Below are 22848 nucleotides of genomic sequence, written 5' to 3' on the forward strand. Positions count from 1 at the left end.
AATTCATTTTGGGTACTAGGCGCGAAAACATACACGACACAAGGAAGGAGACGGGACAGAGCGCCTAGTACCCAAAGGCGCTCTGTCCCGTCTCCTTCCTTGTGTCGTGTGTGTTTTCGCGCCTAGTACCCAAAAAAATTATTTGCCTTAATGTACTTCTTTCCTATACTCTATAGACGTTGCATAGCGTCTGCGGTTTGTCTGTAAAACGGAGGGTCGGATCGCGTCAAGCTTTTGTGACTTTCGTCCACAGTTCTCGATAACACTAGGTGTTGAACTGAAGTAAAATAGAATTACGTTAACAGTAACGCAGGTAACACGGGGGAGGGGGGGGGGGTAGACAGAGGTGAGTGTGTGTGTTTGGGGCGTACTATTCGACCCGCCGACCCTCTGTTCACTCAGAATAGCACAAGGTCCCGATGCGTCTAGAGTATCCTTACACTACATCTTCAGGTAGCGCGAAAATGGCCAACAGAGCTCACTTGTTTTTCTAACTTATTTTTTTCTACTGCGCTTCTCCGCACTGTGACGCCTGCGCCACAGGTGCGTTGGACGGGGACCTGCCGCACTGAAAGTGGCAGTACCGCGTGGGAGACAGCGCTGGACGGTAGTAAAAGATAAAGCAAGCATGAAATTGTAGAAAGACATATATATAGAGAGAGATACAAAATTTGCCGAGAGGGCGAACTACGCCCGCTTCGAACGAGCACACACATACGCGGGCGCACGCACACACATCGGTCCTCCAAACGAACGCCCATTGAACTAGACTCCCTACAGCGTGCTCTCAATTTCTACACAAGAGCGAACGCCCAGCTGCTCGTCGGCGCAGAATAAGAAGAGCACGTGACGACAGGTGGCACTATCTCTCTTTCTTGTTCCCTTGCTTTCAAAGTGGCTCCCTTCTCTCCCTCCTCTCTTGCCTTCTTTCTATTCTCTCATCTCTTCGCTTCTTTCTCTATGTCTCATTTGCTTCCTATTATTATTATTCACTCGCTCGTCCTTTGGAGCTATTGGCAAACTTGAAAAATGGCCCACGCAACAAATTTTGCAATCACTCGAGTCTGCGGACAGTTTGCTTTTGGTCGTTGTTGTTGTGGCTCGGGGCGAACTGTTTCGGAAGCGTCCCGGAAAAGCATAAGATGCAAGCTAGCCACAAAAGGAGGAGGAGATGATGGAAACATTCCTAAGCGCGCCGTGCTACGACCCATGGAAGCAGGTTGTGCGGATTTCTTTGTTAGTTTTATTTTCTTTTTTCGTTGCACTGTCGACGCTCCTTCGAATTTGATCACCGCGCGGGCACTGCCACAGGCCTGGCGCCAACGGGACATCACCTAGGAAAGATTAAAGAGAAGATTTTCCATGTGTGGGCAGACACAAGGGGAGAAGAAAGAAAACGAAATAATCTGTAAAATTGAGCATCCTATTTTTTTTTGCTACTGTCCAGACAAAAAGAACGACACAGAAAAATAAAAAAGGTTGTATGGTGCTGTGGGGTGGGGGTGCTAAAAGAGATGGTTTCTTCAGCTGTATAGGAGCCGTACACAAACAGGAGTTAATGGAGGAAGCCTGGCGGCGTGGTTTATTTTCTTTTTTTTTAATTTTCTGCGCCATTATGTTGGGAGGCTGCTCGAGCTTAAAGACCCGCTCTGAGAACAGAAAGAAGGTGAGGGCAGAGAGAGGGGGAAGAGAGGGGGGTGGGAGGCGAGGGCTCAGAGTGCCTGCAATATTGTTATGAGCCGTTGGGCCGATGACTAGCGTTGGACCCATCAACGTCTTGAGATTCTATGAAGAGTGGACAGAAAAAAGAACACGCGACTTATTTCATTTTTGCGCATTTTCTCACTTCGCCAGTCTTTCTTTCTCTCTTCATTTTTCTTTTCAAATCGAATAAACAATGGCGTCAGAGGCTGCGTGAGCAGCTGAAGAAACGAGAAGGACACACCTTATTGAAGACGAGAAAAATGATGGGGGCCGTATAGGAAACGAAGTTAGGCGAAGTGCTACGGCAACATCGTGCGAATGATGGAAGCGCGATGCCCAGGAGGGTAAAGGGCAGGCTTAAAGTGGGGAATGGATACGCGGCATCGAAACCGCATTTAATGTATTACGCAGAGTTTCCCTGTGGACAAAGTAAAGTGAAGACAGAAGGTCGGGGAGAGTGGGGGGAGGTGGGGGGGAGGGGTCGAGAGAGCACAAGGCGGCAGACACGCAGAAGTAAAAAAAAAGGAAAGAAATTGCTTGCACGTCGGTGAGGACAGTCAAGCGAGAGCAAATAATCCACGATGTGCGTTTATTTCTACAAGTTTTCGGAAGAATGCGCTGTGACGTATCATAGTTTTCCATGGGAAACATTGTCGTAGCTTGTATGATGGTAAAAGACATTGGTGGTCGAGTTCGCCCGCTGTAATGTTACTGACGGCGAAATAGGACGGTATAAATTAAAGAAAGGACAAACAATGCAAGAGGCTGACTACCCGTAGTTGAAATCAACTGTAAGCTATAGATTGATAGTGGATAGTTGGTCAAGTTCTCCTTCGCACTTCGGTGCCTATTGTTCCTCCAAGCTCCTAGTAGACGTGGTGCTCTTGAGAAGGACTAACTCTTGGGCTAGTTCGTCTGACATTGTTACTGGAAAACTAAGCGTGAGTAAATTACACAAAAATACATGAAACAGACGAGTACCAGGGCTACTACGAACTGTCAACGAGAAAGCCCAAGCATCTGTGCCCAAGAACATTATGCCTGTTAAGAAGAGCGCGGTGAAAGTGAAAACTAACTTTATCGATTCCTGCAAAAATATGTAATTGCGTGAACATGCTAACGAAATTGTAAATAGTAGGGGTAACAGTTTAGATGTATTTTTTTTTACAGCTAAAAACGCATATAGTAGTTGTTCCCTTCAAAACCATTGATGAGCGAGAGAGATACTTGGCAGAATGTGAGTCAGATTGAAAAAACTTGAAGTTGCCTAGTGTAGAAGATACTTCATGTCAAGAATTCTTGTAAGGGCGCTGAATTTCTCAAACACAGCGGAGGTATAGGTTCCGCATTTTTCTGTGAATGATTTGAAATATTTTGTGATCAAACAGGGCAGGGTTTGATTTTACGCTTGAGAAGCTTGGCGTGCAAGGGTTACAGCTCTTGGACCTTCATTTGACATTTTATGAGGACTATCTATGTTGGGCTTATCTGCCACGTATCAAGAAAGGCCCCCTGCCTTTTGACTACGTTCATTCCAAAATTATCAAAAGGGGCACTGCATCTCATTGCTTGGAATCCGCGCTCCGCAAGTCGGGCCCGTATCATATGCAGCTCAGTTTTGACAATCAGGTTGGCGGTATTTTGGCAGCACGCGCTCCTAAGTATGTTGTAGTCCATATTGCTAGGTGTGGGTGGGAGGCGTGGTTTCGGGAGGCAAGAATTCTGTAGGCAGATCTGCAAGCAACGCGGCTCGTTTATATATCTTTGCAAGCATTCTTCTCCACAACCAGCCGCCACCGACAACAACCGCACGTGACGTCACTGTACTAACCCTTTAAAACCAACATGCCGAGTATGACGAGGCCGCCTTAGACGAAGACAGATCCTCCTATCGAAACGCTGGCCAGCCTTCTTGAGGCACTTTATCCCTGTTCATAACCTGTATACCAGTGTGCTATTCCATCTGTCAGCCCCTTTCTGGATTTTATTCTTCTCCACCAGGCATTCAACTTTCTGCATGAGCGATGCGTCTACAGTTTTGCACGAGCCCGAGCTTAAATTTCTGAGGGATTGCTTCTGGCACGCGCTATTGTTCCAGGCTGATACGCTTCCCACTGTCTCTTGAAGAAATGTAGTGACGCATGCGCTCGTAGTGCAGTTTATTCGCGCTTAGTTTTCCTGTCGACGTGGTAGTGCTCTTGGTCAGGTGGAACTGTGCCTTCTGGTGTGAGGAGAGAAAAACAAATGTGCAAAATGTAGAATCCATTGCCTAGACGGTCCGGCAACGCCTATTAAGGGATCTCCCGGCTCCGCGAAATGGAATCTGAAGAAATGCGGTCCCTCGATGGTCAAAGCCGCCGTGCCAGTTAGCCGTGCCATCAAATGGCGGATTCCCTAATGTTCAGGAGTGTATCTGATCGTTGATGGACTGACACGTGAGTCTAGGTCCTTTGGTCGCAGCTACGACTCAGTAAATTTCGTTTGCGACCGCAGTGCTACACCCTATACGGACCGGCAACATCGACTCTTTTGGTTTTGAAACTGAGAGAACCGATGGCACCCGCTGAAACTTGGGTAATGCGTGAGCGGTGAGCATTGCGTGCTGCTGGACAGAGAATGGGAAGCCCGCGGGCAGCAACAACTGGCGATAAAGAAAAAACGCAAAATAAGGCGAATAGGGAAAAAGGAAGGAAGGCGGGAGTTCCCAAGACAGGCTAGGAGACTCGGCTATACAAACGCAGAAACGGAACGGCACGGCCCCTGTTAGTGTGGCCCCCGTGAACACCCGCCGAGAAAAGCACTTTGCGATTGAAGCGCCCCGCCGCGGCGAGACAAGGAACGCAACTCAATTCCGCTCGTTACGCGTGCGAGGGGAAGGGCAACGAAAGTGAAAGGGAAGCTCTGGGAAAGCCTTGCGTCACGGGAGTCTTCTGAAAGAAGGAAGAATAAGGGAATCGGGGGGACTCTTTGTGACGGAGCCAACGCAAAATGTTACTGGAAGGGCGCCTATACCGCAAAGCACGCATCCGCTGCAGTGATGCCGACGATGACGAGCTAAGATGAAAAAAAAAGTAGGCAGGCATTGTGGCTTTGGAAATCTCCGAAGAGAAGGGAGGGCGCGGTTTCTTTAATTACAGTTCTTAGAGCAAAGGTTCCGCACGTGGTCAGTGGGAGCTGATTGACATGACTGAGGCAGGGTTTGATGGATGCAGATCAGGCAGCGACAGTGCACCGGACAGAACCAATAAAGCCGAGCATCGATGTCAACCTGTCTATAAACATGTTCCTATGGGTGGGTTGCGCAACCCGGACTAAAGACGACTGGAAGTACGTCCTCTCGTCTTTCGTCCGGATTGCGCTGCCCACCCATAGGAACATGTGCAATCACCAACTCGCCCAGCTTGCCGTGTTAATTCTGTCTATAAAAGAGCATTCTCCTTAATGTCCCTAATTCCCGTAGTGTATTTATTGTCAGAAAAGGGATAGGCAACGTAACACTTTTTGCTAGTGTGTAACGGTTCGTTACGAAACTGAACTCTCGGTCTTTTATGTCACGGACAAGCAAGGAGTGAAATCGTGTTCTTGCCTCCACAGCCTGCTCCAGAGACACGCGACAACTCGAAATTTGCTTTCAACGACACGACTAGTTCATTAGAACAGGTGCTGCATCGTAATGCTTTGTTCTTGGCGTTGATCTGAGTAAACGCTGAAGTAACAAATTTCTACGAATTCGTTACGTCGACCAAGAACTGCGCGCGTTGTTTTTAAGAAATCCACGGTTACACTCGAGCAACATTTTTTTCTCGTATTATGCTCCAAGTAAGGAAGCTACTATCATGACGTCGAACCAGAAATAGAGGGCATGGGGAATTCGCTGAAGAACACGGCAGAAGGGCGCACGGATGCCACGGAGTCGATTGTTGAAAGGTACCCTCTCGCGATGCTTCCTTCCAGAGTTCGAGAGAGGCCACCCGCCCTCCTAACGCGGGGTGATTAAATTTGGCGCCTCGCTCCGGAGAGTTATCGCGAGCAAAAAAGGGGCGCGACACGCCGACCGAGGAGCATTTTCTTTCCGGTTTGTTCTCGGGCCGATTCTTTTCCATTTGCTCGCTCACCTCGAGGGCGCCAGTGCAGGATGCAACGAGCCGCTAACCAATTTAGCGCTTCTTTTTTTATTTCGCTTCTAAGACCGACGAGCGCGTACTCTCGGCGCAGGCTCGTGTTAGCGACACGCCCCGATCTTATCAAACGTGCCGAACCGACCGCACGTGAAGCGAGGAGAACACCCGAGGAGAACACAAGCGAGGAGAAATGCCCCTCGTTTGTGCCGCTATCTTTTATACGTCCACGACTCTCTCCTGTATCTACGTTCGATCTTTTCTTTATCTCGTCGTCCGCACTTTTCCGCTGCAACGGGCCAGCAGGGAAGTCAAGTACCTATCGCGCTCACTCGAAACCTGTGACGTTCAAGGGAAACCGCAGAATGCTCGCGCAAAAACAAACAAACAAAAATGCGAGAAATGCACCCAGCAACCCCTAAAAGCCAGCCCGTTCCCAATCGGACGAACGACTCAGAACTACGCAACATTGTGGCAAGTCTACATTCCTAAGTGGAAACTGACGTGATTCCTCGACTATTCATTTCTTGCGTTATATACAGTTCTTAGACCTCTAAACGCTAAATAACATGTTGCTACGGATAACTGTGTGTTTCGTTACAGGTGAAGCCTGGCAGAGATGATCGATCGGGGAGATAGCCGCGGAAAATGCGGCCGCTCACCCCAGGTACCGTCATCGTCGCCCTCTTCTGTGACCTCTTTTTTCACGCTGCGTTACAATAGTGAGAAGTCTCACAGCGCGGACACCCAGCCACGCTGGCTTAGCAGCTATGGTGTTGCGCTGCTGAGAACAAGGTCGCGGAATCAAATCCCGGCCGCGACGGCCGCATTTCGATGGGGGGGGGGGGGGGGGGGGGATGCAAAAATGCCCGTGTCCCTTGCATTTGCGGCACGTCAAGGATCCCCAGGTGGTCAAAATTAATCCGGAGTCCCCCACTACGGCGTGCCTCACAATCATATCGTGGTTTTGCCACGTAATGCCCCAAAATTTAATTCAGTTCTCACAGTGCCGGTAGAAAACACATATCACGATTGTTCTACAGTGAGTTTCGGTTTCCTTCGTATGGGGATACTGTGACGGCACGACAGTGCGATCGGAGCCGGACATCGTGACGTTTTGACACTCGCACGTACTCGCTCTGGCTCACTCGGCCCTCAACAACGAACCGCAGCAAGTGTGAAAAAATTACCGCCCAAGTACTCAGCACTGATGGTTAAACAGCGAAGGTGAAACATGCGGCCCCGGTGTTTATCGCTGGGTTAATACCGGTGGTTCATTGAACGATGGCTCGGCAATCTGCCGGATCCCCGGCACGCAGTTGCTGCTTGCGCTCGGCTGCACGAGGGTATTCTTGCGCCCGCGCTGCAACATCCGCACGGCGTAGACAAGTTCGTTCGCGGTTCTGCTCGCGGGGTTGTTGATCGAAAGCTGCCTGCTCCTGAGGACTACGTATGGCGCATGGTCTATCCATTTCGCAGCGGGAGAGAAACTGCTGCGCGCGCGCTCAACTGCGACGAAGAGCAACGACGTCACTACTGGCGCAGCTAATCCAACACCGCCTAGATAGCACAAGAGCTTTTCACTCCACTCCATGACGTCATGTTACCTGGCCCGACTGCCATAGAATCTTATGGCAATCTAATGGCTCGCTAATAGGCAACAGTCATTTTGACGTGACCGCCTTCATCACGCCAGCCTTGTCAATGGAAATTTCGGGCCAGGTAGTGGGACATCATTGACGGGAGTAAACAATTCTCGTGCTATCTAGGTGGTGTTGACTGAGCGCGTGCCTATCTCTCTTTTTTTTTCGCGCATGCGGATGGGGTAGCGTGGAAGGATTTTTCGGCATACTGGGGATGGACAGACGGACGGCCGGAGAAACGGACGGACGGGCGAATCGGCTAGCCAAATGCAGTTTCGCTGTAAAACGTAGCAAAGTTCTGGTCTCACGTGACCAGACGCTGCGTCCTGATGTCACGATGCAGTATCTTCGTGAGAAAGGAGACCAAAACAGACTGTATCAAAGCTATTATAATAAATTATTTACGGCACTCGGCAGCTTGCCACTATATTTTCTAGGGTTTAGAGACCTAGGACGTTAATTTACGCAAAAAAGAATAAATAGTCGAAAGTAGCGCGGCAGCACCCATTGAATCGCGTTCCGCTTAAGTTACACATGTGAGCTCAGTATTGTGGCTTTCCATTGAAATAGCCGCTGTTGTATAAATGTCCACTGTTATCCCGAAGTTTCGCTCATAGCAGTGGCTATTTCCCTGGAACACAGTTCCCCATATTTATTGTTATGTGTATTTAAAAAGTAAAAGATTTAGATATATGTCCATATACCAAGTGAACTTATGCGAAACGCCGTGCCATTTAGGCAGGCAGGAAATATACGCAAGAATTTTCAACTTACAGTTGAAGCTTATGAGACACGGAATTATTTCTACGTGGAACAAAAGTATTTTTTGCTATTTCTGTTTTCTAAATCAGTATGGGATCAGGAACTCGCGTCTGAGTGGAAGTTTGCGAATGTTATGCCAATACGTAAGTCCGCTAATCAAAATAGCCTTCATAACTACAGACCAAGTTCTTTGACACGCGTCTGTTGTAAAACCACTGAGCACGTAATCTATAGCAGCGTTATAAAACATTTGCAATCCAATTGTTTCTTTCATAAGTTCAACCTGGTTTAAGATCTCGTTTATCGTGCGTTACGCCATTGTGTGAATTTTAGTATGATGTTTTAAGTTTATACGATAGGGGCCTGCAAGTTGGTAAGGTAATACTTGATTTTCAGGAGGCCTTCGATGCTGTTCCGCATGCTGTTTTATTACATAAATTGTCGTTTTAGGCCTTCCTGCTACTATTCTTGGTTGGTTGATCTTGTAGAGAACAGTCTGTTGTCGTAAATAGACCTCATTCTTCGTATGTTGACGTGTCTTCCTTTGCGCCACAGCGTTCAGTGCTTGGACCGCTACTTTCTTAGTTTAAATTAATGATTAGTCAGAGCTGTTAACTTTAAATGTCAGGCTGTACATGGATGACTGTGTCATTTATAAATCCATACATGGCACTAATGATATTGACGTCTTACAACGTGATATTGACACTGGCTTCATGGGGCAAAAAAATTGAGAATTCGTTCGAATGTAAGTAAGTGTTGCTTTATTGGTTTTACCAGAAAACACAATCACTTCCATTCTTGCTGTAGTCTCTCTAGTACACCACTTGGCCACGTTGAACATATTAAATACCTTTGTCTCTGTCTAACTTCCGACTTATCTTGGAATAAATATATTGGTCATACAACTGGTAAAGCCAGTGGTGCTCTAACTTTCATTAAATCTAAATTAACATCTTCCCCAGAAAGCCCTAAAGAAGCTCTGTATGTTAGCATTGTGCTAACAATCCTTGAATATGCTTGTAAAGTATGAAACCCTCATGACCAAATGCTAAAATATAAACTTGAATACATACAAAACCGTGCTGCATGCTTTGTGAGTTGTAATTATGGCATTAATTCGAATATAACTGCCATTAATAATGAACTAGGTGAGAAAGCTCTTCAGCAGTGGATAAAAGTTTTGCGAGGAAAATTATTGTCATTCCATTTTTCATGATGAAACTAGTACTAATAATGTGGCCATTTGTAAGCTATTCTTTGTCATCTGTACATGATCATCATCATGTGGGGCTCATATGGGGTTCTTCTTCATCATCACTTGTGGGGCTGGCTCTCGAGTGTGATCCGTGCTGTGGGCGTGATCGGTTCGCCGCATCTTCGACTCGGAATAAACGTAGTGACAACTGCTACGTCACAAGTGGTGGAGGTGCTGGGTAGGTGCGCTGGTAGTCATGGACGCGATGGGGGCCGGTGTTGGTTTTGGAAGCATCGGTGGAACGATGACTGGAGTAGCTGCGGCTACTTGTGCGTGCGTGGATGGGGCCCTAGGGGTTAGAGGGTCCGTGTACGCTGCAACAGCCATGGACACCAATTCTTCCTTGATAACGTCTCGCAGATTGGTATCGCACGCATGACAAGACACAGGCCCTGCGGCTAAGCCAAGATACTGGAGCTCTTCTCGAATTATTGCGCGTATCATTGCACGTAAAGTCGGGTCGTCGGCAGTAGTGTTCGCAGTGGTGTCTGGCTGCAACCGTACTGATTCGAGTTCGTCAAGGCGCTGGCAAGTAGCGACGATATCAGCAACGGTAGCAGGGTTCTGGATGGCTAAAGCATTGAAAGCAATAGCTCCGATGCCTTTGAGGATGTGGCGAACCCTGTCTGATTCGGTCATAGCCGTGTTCACGCGTCGACAAAGAGCAAGCTCATCCTCGAAGGCATCGGAATGCCTAGCTATCGTTTGGTCCGTACAGAAGTTCCAACCTTATCCCCATGACCACCATTTCACCATCGTTACAGACCATCATGCATTATGCTGGCTTTCGACACTGAAGAACTTGTCTGGACGACTTGGTCGGTGGATCCTTCGTCTACAAGAATACGACTTTACTATTACCTACAAGTGCGGAAAAAAACACCAGGATGCAGACGCGCTTTCTCGCTGTCCGCTTCCTACGACACCATGCAATGGACCTCCAACTACCATCTGTGACAAGCTTTCGCACGACCCCTCTTCACATGCTTTCTTGTTGGCCACTGTAGACGAGATGCCTAAACACGACAACAGATTCTTCCAATCTCATCAATTTGCGCACTCTTACTGTCGGCGCATCACGGACCACCTTCAAGGAGCTTCGCGCCCGCCTAACGCCCGCCTTCGTCGACAGCTGCCGCAATTTAAGATTGACAACCGCGTCCTGTACCGTCATGTCTATCACCCTGACGGTCAGCGCTGGGTTCCTGTCCTGTCACGCTCTCTACGTGCTCATGTCCTGCAGGCTTCTCACGACGACATGTCTGCTGGTCACCTTGGTTTCCAGAAAACCTATGACTGCATCAAAGGTCGCTTCTACTGGCCTGGATTGTACGCCAGTGTAGCGAGGTATGTCGCTTCCTGCGCCCTATGTCAGCGTCGAAAGCTGCCTACATCAGCTCCAAGCGGACAAGTGCAACCGGTTACTTGTCCGTCGCAACCATTTGAAATAGTTGGCGTTGACCTGTATGGTCTTCTTCCTGTGACTCTCACCGGTAAACGATGGATTGTGACAGCCGTTGATCACTTTACATGCTACGCCGAAACAACTTGTGTAAGTTCTGCCTCAGCCTCTGAAGTTGCTACATTCTTACTTCAATCCTTAATACTGCGCCACGGTGCTCCTCGCGTCCTCCTGAGTGACCGTGGAAAAGCATTCCTCTCGCAACTAGTAGACGAAGTACTCAGAGCCTCCGGAACCACCCACAAGACTACCTCCAGTTACCATCCGCAAACTAACGACCTCACAGAACGATTTCATCGCACGCTGTCAGACATGCTAGCCATGTACATCGAACCAGATCACAGAAACTGGGACGCAATTTTGCCATTCGTGACTTTGGCGTATAATACCGCCGTTCAACGCACGACCGGTTACTCGCCATTCTACCTTGTCTATGGTCGTTCGCCCAGTTCCTGTCTCTTTCTTCGCGCCAACTGTAAATCAGTGTCCATCCTCCTGTGAAGAATATGTGTCCCGTATTCTGCGTTGTCGCCAGCTCGCCCGCATCAACACCGACTCACGGCAACAGGACCACACGCAGCATTACGACGCCTCTCATCGCGACGTGTGCTTCCGCCCTGGCGACGAAGTGCTACTCCGGACACACGTTCGTACTCCTGGCTTGTGTGACAAGTTTCAACTTTGGTTCATCGGCTCCTACAAAGTCTTGGAGCAGACTTCTCCGGTTAACTATCGCGTGGTACCAGTTATTGCTCCAAATGACCGCCGCTGCCGCGCCGCTGAGGTTGTCCACGTTTCCCGTATGAAGCCCTTCACGAGGCGTTCACCGCCCCTTTGAATTGCGGCCAGGATGGCCGCTCTCGCGCGAGGGGACATTAGTGAGGCCATTTATAAGCTATTCTTTGTCATCTGTACATGATCATCATCATGTGGGGCTCATATGGGGTTCTTCTTCATCATCACTTGTGGGGCTGGCTCTCGAGTGTGATCCGTGCTGTGGGCGTGATCGGTTCGCCGCATCTTCGACTCGGAATAAACGTAGTGACAACTGCTAAGTCACAATAAATATTTCTGCATGATGAACCCGCAATACTTAACGCACAGGAACGACCATGCTAAAAAATTTCGAGACATAAGATGTCGTGCGGATGTCTTCGCGCATTCTTCTTTTTTTTTCTTTTACGATTCGCGAGCGGAATCAGTTGGATGAGAGTGTTGTAGATGTTTCCGCAAATGTGTTTTGCTCATCCTCGCAAGATGTATGTTTTATTTCAATGTTCAAGTGTAAGATGCACCTGTCTGCTTGCCTTTTTTTTTGTCGTTTATTCCTGACGTCCGACATCCGTACAACAGTGCTCAATTGGGCAATGTAGGCTTCTGAATGAATGAATGAATGAATGAATGAATGAATGAATGAATGAATGAATGAATCAATCAATCAATCAATCAATCAATCAATCAATCAAACAGGACCGCAGCGCCTCCGCTCGCGCAAGACAGCGAGCCTCCAACGCTAGCCGGTGTAGGCACAACAGGCTGAACACCAACTGTCGAATTGTGGTGGTCCCGAGTAAAGATAATACCGAATCCCGGGCTCTCAGAGAGCAGACCACAGACTTTGCTGCGCTCGCCTCCTCGGAGATTACTGAGGTGGGTGTCTCTGCCGCAGGCCACGGGGAAGTTCGCGCGAACTACGGGAGAAACCCTGCGCCACGCGTCCGTCGATTGCGGACTTTCAGGTGATAACCAGGAGCGCTATATTACAGACGTCTTCCAATCCCGTCAAATTGTCCAACTCGCCATCTTACCAGCTCGGACTGGCTGGCAGGGCAGCTTCGGCCTCTCTGATTGGCTCAGACCGCCGACATAATGGAATATAACAACATGTTGGAAGCGTGCAACACTGCACTGGTTCGTGTCCAGCTAAAAAACAGAGCAGAAAACTGGTGCAGACAGATGGCACTTCGTGGTATGTGTTCTATCTATTTTTTTCTTTGTTTGGTGGGCCGTGTTTCCGACCTAGGACGTGACGCGATTTGGCAGTGTGGAGCAGAACAGCGAATTGAGCTAGTTAATGTCGACGGAGCAATGCGTGCAGCATCCGCCAATATGAAAGGGAACACTATATTTGTGTTCAGAGCAGGTAAGCCTCCTCGTGTGTGCTTGCATTGAGAAAAAGTTACATGAGCAGGATTCTCCAACAGGGGAACGTAAAATAAAAAGAACTGTGAGTGAATTTCTGCCCTGCAAGCTTGCAAGGAACGCTGTTTGAGCTGAGATGAAGTGTTCCCTGTCGTATTCGTGAGGTGTTTGTACTGCAGCGAGACAGGCGTAACGCAAAGACGAATGAAACGCCCAGATGAGGCACTACACTGACTACCCAGGTTTCCTAATTGCTACAAGACGAAGACGAAGGGAAGCGTGGTAGCAATTGTCAATCGATGCCAACTAGCACAATTCACCGCTATCCTCCAAAAGTTTATGGATAAAATTCAAATACTTTGTGTGGATAGAATGGCGGGTACGTAGCTAGAGGCTGAAGAAAAACAAAAGCACAAGAGTAACTCGTAACTCTATCATGTGACGTCTATAAAGGTGGTATAATCTTGGCACAGATATAACAGAAGCCTCACTTACAGACCTGTCGTGGTTGTAGTGTCGAAATTAGCACCCCTGGGCGGCTCACATGTACTAATTTTGAGCTCACGTGCGGCTGATGCTCGGTGGCTACGGCTCTGTGAAGCGTAGCGCGAGGTCGCTAGTCCAAATTCGGGCCGGGGCGGATTCTTTACGCTGAGGGCGCTATTGGATACTCAAATTTCAGTGCTCTTTTAGAGGAACACATCGGACGTCAAAAGTATTGTGAAACTGCTCACTATACAATGTGTGTTCTTTCTTTTTTTTTCTTTCTTACGTTGAACACTTTTCATTTAAAGCCTACTGAAGTAACTCGAGTAAAGCCACTCCAAACTAATTGTCTTGCAAGGCAGGCATCATTTGCAAAAAAAAAAAGCAATGTTATCCATTCACTAAGAAATTAACTAGAATAAATAACGATGTAGTCTCCTATGTTACGGCACATGTGTTTTTAAGAAAGTTGACCATGTAGACTATGTAGACCGAATAACTGGCCTCAAAAAATTGGTTCAGTTTAGCAGATTACGCATGCAGCACTGCGAAGCGCGGCTAGCAATGCAGTCTCGCTAATTTGGAGTGCCTACACCGTCCGCAGTACTTTAAAAATGTGAGGGGCGCGTCTCCGGCGTTTCGAGGTAAGTTGGCACCAAGTTGTGGGGTGCCTCATATGCTACGTGGACAAAACCGGTATCGGGCGTCACATCAAACATATCTCGATGGTTTTATGTTATAGTGCAACCACGCAACGTGACATAAAGGTGACATTATGTTAAAGAAGAATTCAGTATCGTATTAGCGGCAAAAGCGGGAGGAACGAGTTAGCATTACGTTGCACCTATCGGGGAGCACGGATCCATGGTTGACACCGCGTTCACAACAGTGCAAAACGTTCTTCAGGAGCTCACTCGACACACGTCTTATCTCTTCGAGGAGCGAAATGCAGTGTGAGGTCGTCCGGAGCAGATCACCGTCAGTTAGGCTAACGCGCGCGCGCGCGCGCGCCACACACACACACACACACACACACACACACACACACACACACACACACACACACACACACACACACACACACACACACACACACACACACACACACACACACACACACACACACACGCACACACATGCGTTGCAAGCGCTTCAAAGCTCTCCGATCCCCCCTCTACCTTTACTACGTGACCGTTTTCCCACACTTCACAAGCACAGACACTTTCTCCTCCGCTTTCACTTTGGCACTCCTTATGCCAACGCAGTAAAAAAGAACATCGTATAATAGAGCATGGGCCGGCATACTCCCTCACGAGTGCACTGACACACACTCGCTCCGCTCTTGTTTCACAGGCTTGAGATGGAGCTTGAGCAAGCGACGAAGGGTTCGAGTGCGCACTAGGCCGCGGGGCCATGAACGGAAGTGAGTTTTAGTGGACGTGGGTGACTGTCGATGAGCGTGAGTGGACGTGAGCATCTATATGTGAATGACTGTCGGCGAGTGGTAGTAGTATGAGCGCGAGAGAGGTGGAAGCGAGTACGAACGCGATCGAGCGCTGGCGAGTATGAGTGGGGCATCGGTAGAAAGCTCAGCTAGTGTCAGCAAGGGCGATCACACACGAGTGCGAGCAACTACACAATAGCCGGTGAAAATATTATTTAGTGAGCAAGAGTGAATGCCGGCTCATTCTGCAAGCCCACGGAACCGAGTTCCTCGCGGTTTCCGCTTTACGCAGCAAACGAGCCTCGCAGCGCAGGCAGTATGAAGTGCTCGCTGTACGGCAAAGCCCGACGCGCAGAGCATGTGGTGGGCTTTGCGGAAAAACAAAGAACTCGCGCAACCTGAATAGAGGCAGCCAATAGGCGACCGCCACGCACTCGCTGCGGGATGTTCACTAATGAGCGCCGGAAGCAGGTGGCGTGGTCTTGAAGCTCTTCTCTTTATCGTTTCTGTTCTGGCTTTCGTCTTCATCTCGTTGCTTTTTAAACGCGCACCCTTCTTCGGTGCCTTATTGCTGTGTGATTCATCGGCAGCAGTTCGCGACAGTCAAGGAATAGAGAACCTCCGCTCCCTGGGCCGCGTGTGACTAAAAATCTTAGACGTCCTGCCGTTTGCAGTCGAATACATGCACCCGCAAGCTGTTTTCTAGCCGCTTTTTTTTGCGTTTCAATTTGTTCGGCGCGTCTCAAGTACTATGCGAGCGTGAGCGTGCCTGCCTCAGCCCATCTTGGTCTCCCTCGGCGCGATGCACTAAGCGAGCAGGAAGAGCACGAAACGGCGCACCTGAGCGTCCCTGTAATCTACTCCCGTGACAGACCGAGTACAGTCAAACGCCTTTATAAAGAATGGCTTGGGTCCTTTGAAATTTTTTGTTATGGAGGTCCCTTTGTTGTAAGGGACCTCCATAACAACAGAGCAGGCTAAGCACGCTCAACATAAGAAAACATATTTTTTTTGCCATAAATTGAAGAGCGACTTAGAGAAATAGGTTGTCTTTTTTTGCGCACACTTAATGTCTGGAAGAATGTGTGGCTGCAGCCAACCTTACTGCACCGAGGACCACAGGTTGTCCCGCTGCGAAGTGCAGGAGCTACGCAAACTAAAGCTACAGATTGTCCAATGCCTCTGTCGCCTCCTTTGCCGCGAAAATTCTTGTTTCGTGTACAAGGTCTTCATTACATTTGCTTTCGCTGACATTTGCGTGCTTTCCACCGTATGTTACTGTTAAAACGCCGCCGGTATTAGGTTACAGTTAAATCATCGCCTCACCTCCAACTGCAACGCGTTCATCGGCCGTCGCACCCCCCTGATGCGTTGGAACAAGCATCGTACGACTAGACCGGTTCCTGGAAGAGTACAGCAATACTTCTAATATCGGCACCCTCATCAAGTGCGCCGTCGCTAACGTTTCCATGAGTGCTAGCGCAGGACACGCCTTCGTAACGCCTGCCCAGGGCAGTGCAACGAATTCCTTCGTTGTGCAGACAAACTCGTCGTAGTGATTTTCGTGGTACAGGCGTTCACAATGCACCTGAAAGTTAGGAATTCAGCCGGGACATGATCAATCCTTCGCTGTACGGGTTATTTCGCTTTATCGGCGTTCGACTGTGTATTGCATGGACGCCAAGCAGTGAGTGAGTAAAAATTTTATTGAATGTAAATAAAATAAGGCACGATGGTTGGGGTCCCTATTCCATGGCCCCACTGGCATGAATGCCAGCTTCAACACAATTACGAAGGCAAAAACGCAATTTCTGACACGATAACACACCGCGGCGACGCATATCACATCAGAATCGGAAGCATTTTATTTATTCACTAGGACGAATACATACATCCACAATCTTGCCGCTAACCAAGGCGCCGTACGCAGATACTGAAATACACAAGCGGCAGTACTATGTTTTGAAACGCCACATAAATCTAAGCATCAACTAAGGCCCACTCTCGTATGCAGCGTCTAACCGTCAACTAATCAGCGAAAATTAATGCAAACACGTCAGCGCGAGAATACAAATACTCGGGTCCGTCCCATCCCTTGACCAACTACAAGACCTACACTGAAGCAAAGTGATAACACCCTGAAAGAAACGAATTTCTACGTAAACTGCGAGACAGCTAGCCACACTCCAAATCTGCACATAGTACTAACAAGACACGTAGCGGCAGTCAATAAATTTAATTTTTTATTCCATTTCCCTATATACAAAATAGAAAGAACGCAAGACAAAATGTGAACGTTTGCTTCACTTCAAGGGCGTCCAGGCCCCCTGTTAAAAGGCAAGCAGTAAGCACGGGGAACACAAAATAAAACTTCATAGACATATATTGCGAGCATAGTTCAGTAATACGTCGTTATATGCAGCAATATAAGTTTTACATATTTAAAACAAGTATGGTGGCATACAATATGCTTACTTCATTTTCCGCATAATCAAAACGACAAGAAAGTGAAATGTATTTTGTATTTATACATATAGTTCGAAGAAAGTTAGAATTTCATACAAGAGTGTTACAAAGCGCACTTCATTTTTACAAACTATCGTACGTAGTTTTTTTAACAGTGTTAACATTGTTTTCAATTCCGGATCAATAATTTAACGGGGCGTGTGTACGAAAACATTCTTTCACATAATTTTTTTTCTTTCTGGTATAAGGTGTTACCTTCACGATAGTGTTTACTATTCGGTTCAGTGTGCAACAAAAATAATGCCTGGGGACACTCAAGGCTTTGTTTTTACCTAGGAGCTATAGTTATAAGAATAGAATCTATGTTCTGGGATTAAGTCGAAATTCCTGAATAGTGGAGGCATATGAGCACGTAGGAAGGCATGAACTTGAATGCCCATCACATAAAACTACAAGTATTCTTTCTGTAGAATCCGACCTACTCCCCCATGCTCAAAATGATCAGCATACCCATGATCAAAAGGCGCGGATACGCCATACATTCAGCTCTTCCCCCCCTCCCCCCCTTCTCCCCGGTGCTTTAGGTTTGGTTGTAAAACGAGAAACAAGAGGATGTATACGTCAGCGCCAGCTGGAAACCGGTCCATATTCTCTTGAGCCGTTTCTAGCGGCTGGCATTGGCATGATCAATGTTAAAAAAAAGAAATAAAGACAATTTATATGTATTATTATTTAAATATAGTTAATACATGCCACTAAGTTAAAGTGGAAGCTAGGACTTAATAATATGTTTTCTTTGCGAACCTTGGCCAATGCCCCCTCGTGGGTAAGTGTCATGTGTTTAAGGCGAAAACAACAACGACCAGTTATTCATGTCGCATGTTCCTCTAAGTAACGCGATTGTTTTGAACAACCTTTGTCAACGAAACACCCTCATCCCTCCAATCAATGTTCCTGGGAAGAGTGGATCGCTCCCCGTCGGGGGATCCGAGCCACTTCTCTGAGAATCCTTAGCCAAACAATTTCTGGGCAACGAAAAAGAGCCAGGGATTGGGACCGCTAATAAACATTTAAGTCAAGGGCCATGCATCGAGGGATGGAACAAGAAATCATAGGGGTAACATTAAGGGCGGGAAGGCACTGATCTGGATTAGAGACCAAACGGCGGTAGCCGATGTTCTAGTTGACATTAGGAAGAAGAAAATGGGGTTGGGCAGACCATGTAGTGCGTAGAACGTATAACCTACAGGTTATCAGAGTCACAGAATGGGTGCTAAGAGAAGCGCAGTCGAGAATAGCAGATAACTAGGTGGGCTGATGGAATTAGGAAAATCGCAGGCATAAGATGGAATCAGCTAGCGGAATACACTTGGCATTGGAATTGCTGGGAAGGGCCTTCGTCCTGCTGAGCACGTAAATAGGCTGATAATGATGACAACGACGACGATGATGATTATTATTATGAATAAACGTTTATTGTGTCTCTTCCTCCATGAGTAGCATACAAGAAGGCTGCGTCGGGATGGCCTTTCTGCGAAGGCTCACCCAGGTTATTTTAAATCAGCAAATCAGACACGCGTAATCGGTCCACTGCGACTTGACCGAAGAACGCGTTTGTACCCTTTTTGTACTTCTGCATCAGAACTTGACTCATTTGTTCCAGATGGACTCATTTATAATTAAGTGCCATGATTCTAAATCGAAAGTACAATATGCTAAAGCAAGCAATCGTGTCATCGGTTCTTGTTTTTTTTTTCTCACATTCCTGAAGTTTCTAATAAAGATCTTGGCGCTCTTTACAAATTATCATGTAAAACTGTATTGCGAATGTTTGTGTTATAGGTACAGACTTAGTCAAAAGTATACATGCTACGGTGTTCCTTCACCATACCTGTCGTTTGGGTTGTGTGGTGCGGATCTTGTGGCGCTTCGGACGCCTCAGTCCTCAGGATACTGGCATTCTGTACACTCTGTGTTCGAGAGTTCTTTTCGTTTGACGACGAAAATTCTTTTCGTTCCGCAAGTTGTTGGGACTTCTGGCTTATCTGGTGACGGGAGAGAGAGATCATTTATTTGAAGGAAGGCAGAGAGGCGAGCCTGATCTAACATGCCGTAGCATCAAGAATTTCTTTAAATCACAGAGACTTCCTTATAGAGCCTATAGTCAGCCTTGCGGTCACAGGTAACCCGTATACCACTGACAAGTACTATACGTACTGCCTCAAATCTGCACTATTCAAAGCGCTGTGCCTTTTGATTAATATATGTGCATGTTATCAGTAATACGCACTCTGTTTCTTACTCTTTTCGCATTGGAATGGCCGACAACGCTCTCTGCAATAGCTGTCTCTGCGAGGAAACTCTGGAACACATTCTGTGCGACTGTCCTGAATATAATGTTCAGAGACAGTCCATGGCGTCCGTTCTAGCGCACCTTGACAATAGAGCATTGTCAGTTGCAACCATCTTCACATATCGCCGACAGAAGACATCGCAGTTGAAGGCGACGAAGGGTCTACTCCGGTTTATGAAGGAGACGGGCTTGGACAAGCGGCTGTGACAGTGATGTCACGTACCGCGCAAGAGTGACAGACTGTAACCCTCGATGTGTGTGCCGTGTTATGTGCTCTTTATCTCTTTTCCCCATCTTTCATCCCCCCCATCCCGCTGCCATGTGTAGGGTAGCAAACCGGTTAGGCTAAACTGGTTAACCTCCCTGCCTTCCTTCTCCACTTATTTCCTTCCTTCCTGTTTCTTTGGTTAGGTTGGGTTAGATTAGGTAAGTCTAGGCTACGTTAGCGAGGTTAGCGTAGTGAAACGCTGCGTATTGTTCGAAACGCTACGCGTTCCGAATAAGGTGTTCCGGTGTAAGATGTTACCTTCGTGACGGTTCAGTTCAGCGAGCGTGTTTCTCCACGCATCTCGGGCTTCGGTGTGCCGACACCGCAGGACGACGCTGCCGCATCGGTTCGAATTCGGCGCCTCCGCCCGGAGCGCGCGCGCGCAGTCGTCGCTCCGCTCGGATCCGGTCGCGGGGTGCGCGCAGATTAGAGAGGCGGCGATGCGGCCGGCCGGGCTGAGCGCTTCTTCCCGATTGGGGAAGCGGCGCGCTTCTTCGCCCCGGGCGCATGTCGCTTCGACCCGCGCATCGCCCCGGCCGAGTCGTTCCGACGTCGCCCAAGAGGCGCTCGTCGTACCGCTCTTCTCTCCCGCGCGCGCCAAAAGGGGTGGAGCGCATGCCCGGGGTGGGACCCCGCCGCGCCCGAAAAGGTCCGGCCCGGGGAGGGGCCCCGAAACGAGGACGACGCGCCGCGTCGCGCTGACGCTCCCCCCCCCCCTTCTCTTCAACCCCCCCTCCCTCCTTGTGCTATCTAGTTTGGCGATGGCGCCGCCGGCCCCGAATCGGAGCGCGAAAGAGGAAACGCGGAGTGTGTATCGCGAGATGAATGATTCGCGTGTTGCGATGAGATGCGGGGAAATGGGCAGAAAGGGGGAAGTCGATGACGACTGCAGTGCGGGAGTTTTCGCCTTTTCTTTCTTATGGTTCGAACATGAAAGAAGGTATATTTCTAATGAGCTGTTTTAAGCCCTTTCAGCTGTTGTGTCTGGCATGGAGACGCAGCTTACTTTGCGATCATTCCTACTAATGACGGCGAGATCATTATCATCAGCAGCCTCTTTATGTTTGCCTATTGCAGGACGACGGCTTCTCCTAGTGACCTCCAATTACCCCTGTGTTGCGCTAGCTGATCCTAACTTCCGTATTCAATGCTCCTGATTTCATCAACCCACCTAATTTTCTGCCGTCCTCTGCTGCGCTTCGCTTCCCTTGGCCCCCATTTAGTGACTCTAATGGCCCACCGGTTATGTGCCCTACGCATTACATTGCCTACCCAGCTACAATTCTTTCTCTTAATATAAACTAGAATATCGGCTGTCTCCGTTTGGTCTCTGATCCACACCACTCTGAACGTCTTAATGTCACGCCCTAACAATTCTTGTTCCATCGCTCTTTGTGCAATCCTTAACTTGTTCCCGGGCTTCTTTGGTAATCTCCAAGTTTCCGCCACATATGTTAGCGCCAGTAGAACGCAATGGTTGTAGACGTTTCTTTTCGACGACAGTAGTAAGTTTCCAGTCATGATTTGGCAATGCCTGCCGCATGCACTCCGACCCATTTTATTGCGATAGCAATTATACGGGCACTCCGGGCGCACTTCTGCCGTCGGCGTCGCCGTGAGGTTCCGTATAAAGTCCAAGGGCGACACACGTGACGGTGACCGTCACACGGTGTCGTCACACGTCACACGTGACGGTGACCGTCACCGTCACACGTGACACGCGTGACGGTGAGCCGGCGATGGCGGCTCGATCTCGCGGACGCAAGGGAGGAAAGCGGGTGGGAAGAGCGCCGTCATCCGTCGCGCGCAAGGCTTCGGGGGGGGGGACGGTTGGGTGGGGGGTCGCGTTCTACTTGAGGCCACTTTATCTTGAAAGCCACGGAGGGAGGAAACTAAGGAGAGGCCCTGACGTCACTCTTTGTGAAGCTAAAGTGAAGCCGGAAGTTGGCGTTGCTCATGGCGTTGCTCCGGGGCCAGCTCTCCTCTCTCTTGTTTACATTTCTCGCGATAGCACGCCGCGCTGCGCGCAACCGTGCTGCTCGGACCCGCGCGCTCCGCAGCAATACTAAGCAATCGTTAGCACGTTAGCACGATTCCGCCAAAGAGGGCAAAATTTCCCGCGGATATTCCTTCGTCCGTAGCCATTCCCGTGGCGCGGTACATTGCGTGCAGCGTTGCGTGCGCGCTCATTTCACGAACTTTAGTTCCTCCTGTCCCACCTGGCCGCAGCGACATCCGGTAGAGCGCGGTCCAGACAACGCAGCGCAACAAAATGCGGAGGCCAACGCAAACCTGCTCGCACGGCGCCTTTGCCACGGTACGAAACCTACGGAGCAACACGTGTGAGCGCGCAGAAACATAACAAAGCCGCCATTGGGGCCCGAAAAGCGTGGCCGCTACAGCAAAGAAATAAAAAAAACTGCAAAAAAGAGGAGAACCTACTACGTCATTTCTTTCACACCTTTCTCCTAGCGCGCGGAGGGGGTAGGGCCTCTCCTCAGTTTCCTTCCTCCATGTTGAAAGCCATCTGCGGCGGGGACAGAGTGCGCCGTGCTCTGTCTTTTCGTGGCTTAGTTCGCGTTGATGTGAGACGCAGCACGAAGGTCGATTCGCTCGCTGCTGCTGCCTCACTGCCTCACTGCAGCGTTTTGACAGCGAGTTTCCGCGGTCATCGAGTGAGATGTGTTCATGATTGCTTGTACGCGCGTGATACTACGCTTGTTAATTTAGTTAGTATGACTA

General features: G+C 48.7%; 1 long non-coding RNA gene across 4 annotated transcripts in view; it reads left to right on the forward strand.

Moving 5' to 3' along the window:
• Positions 1 to 22848, forward strand: part of LOC135916207 (uncharacterized) — a 353303-nt gene that overhangs the window by 259394 nt on the left and 71061 nt on the right. For 2 of the 4 annotated variants that reach the window (XR_011508620.1, XR_010568874.2), the window contains one exon: positions 6426 to 6489. The exons of the other annotated variants lie outside the window; for them this stretch is intronic. This is a non-coding gene — a long non-coding RNA (uncharacterized lncRNA). The remainder of the gene's footprint in view (positions 1 to 6425; positions 6490 to 22848) is intronic. 4 annotated transcript variants of the gene reach the window in all.

The sequence above is a fragment of the Dermacentor albipictus genome, chromosome 9, assembly GCF_038994185.2.
Source record: "Dermacentor albipictus isolate Rhodes 1998 colony chromosome 9, USDA_Dalb.pri_finalv2, whole genome shotgun sequence".
NCBI lineage: Eukaryota > Metazoa > Arthropoda > Arachnida > Ixodida > Ixodidae > Dermacentor > Dermacentor albipictus.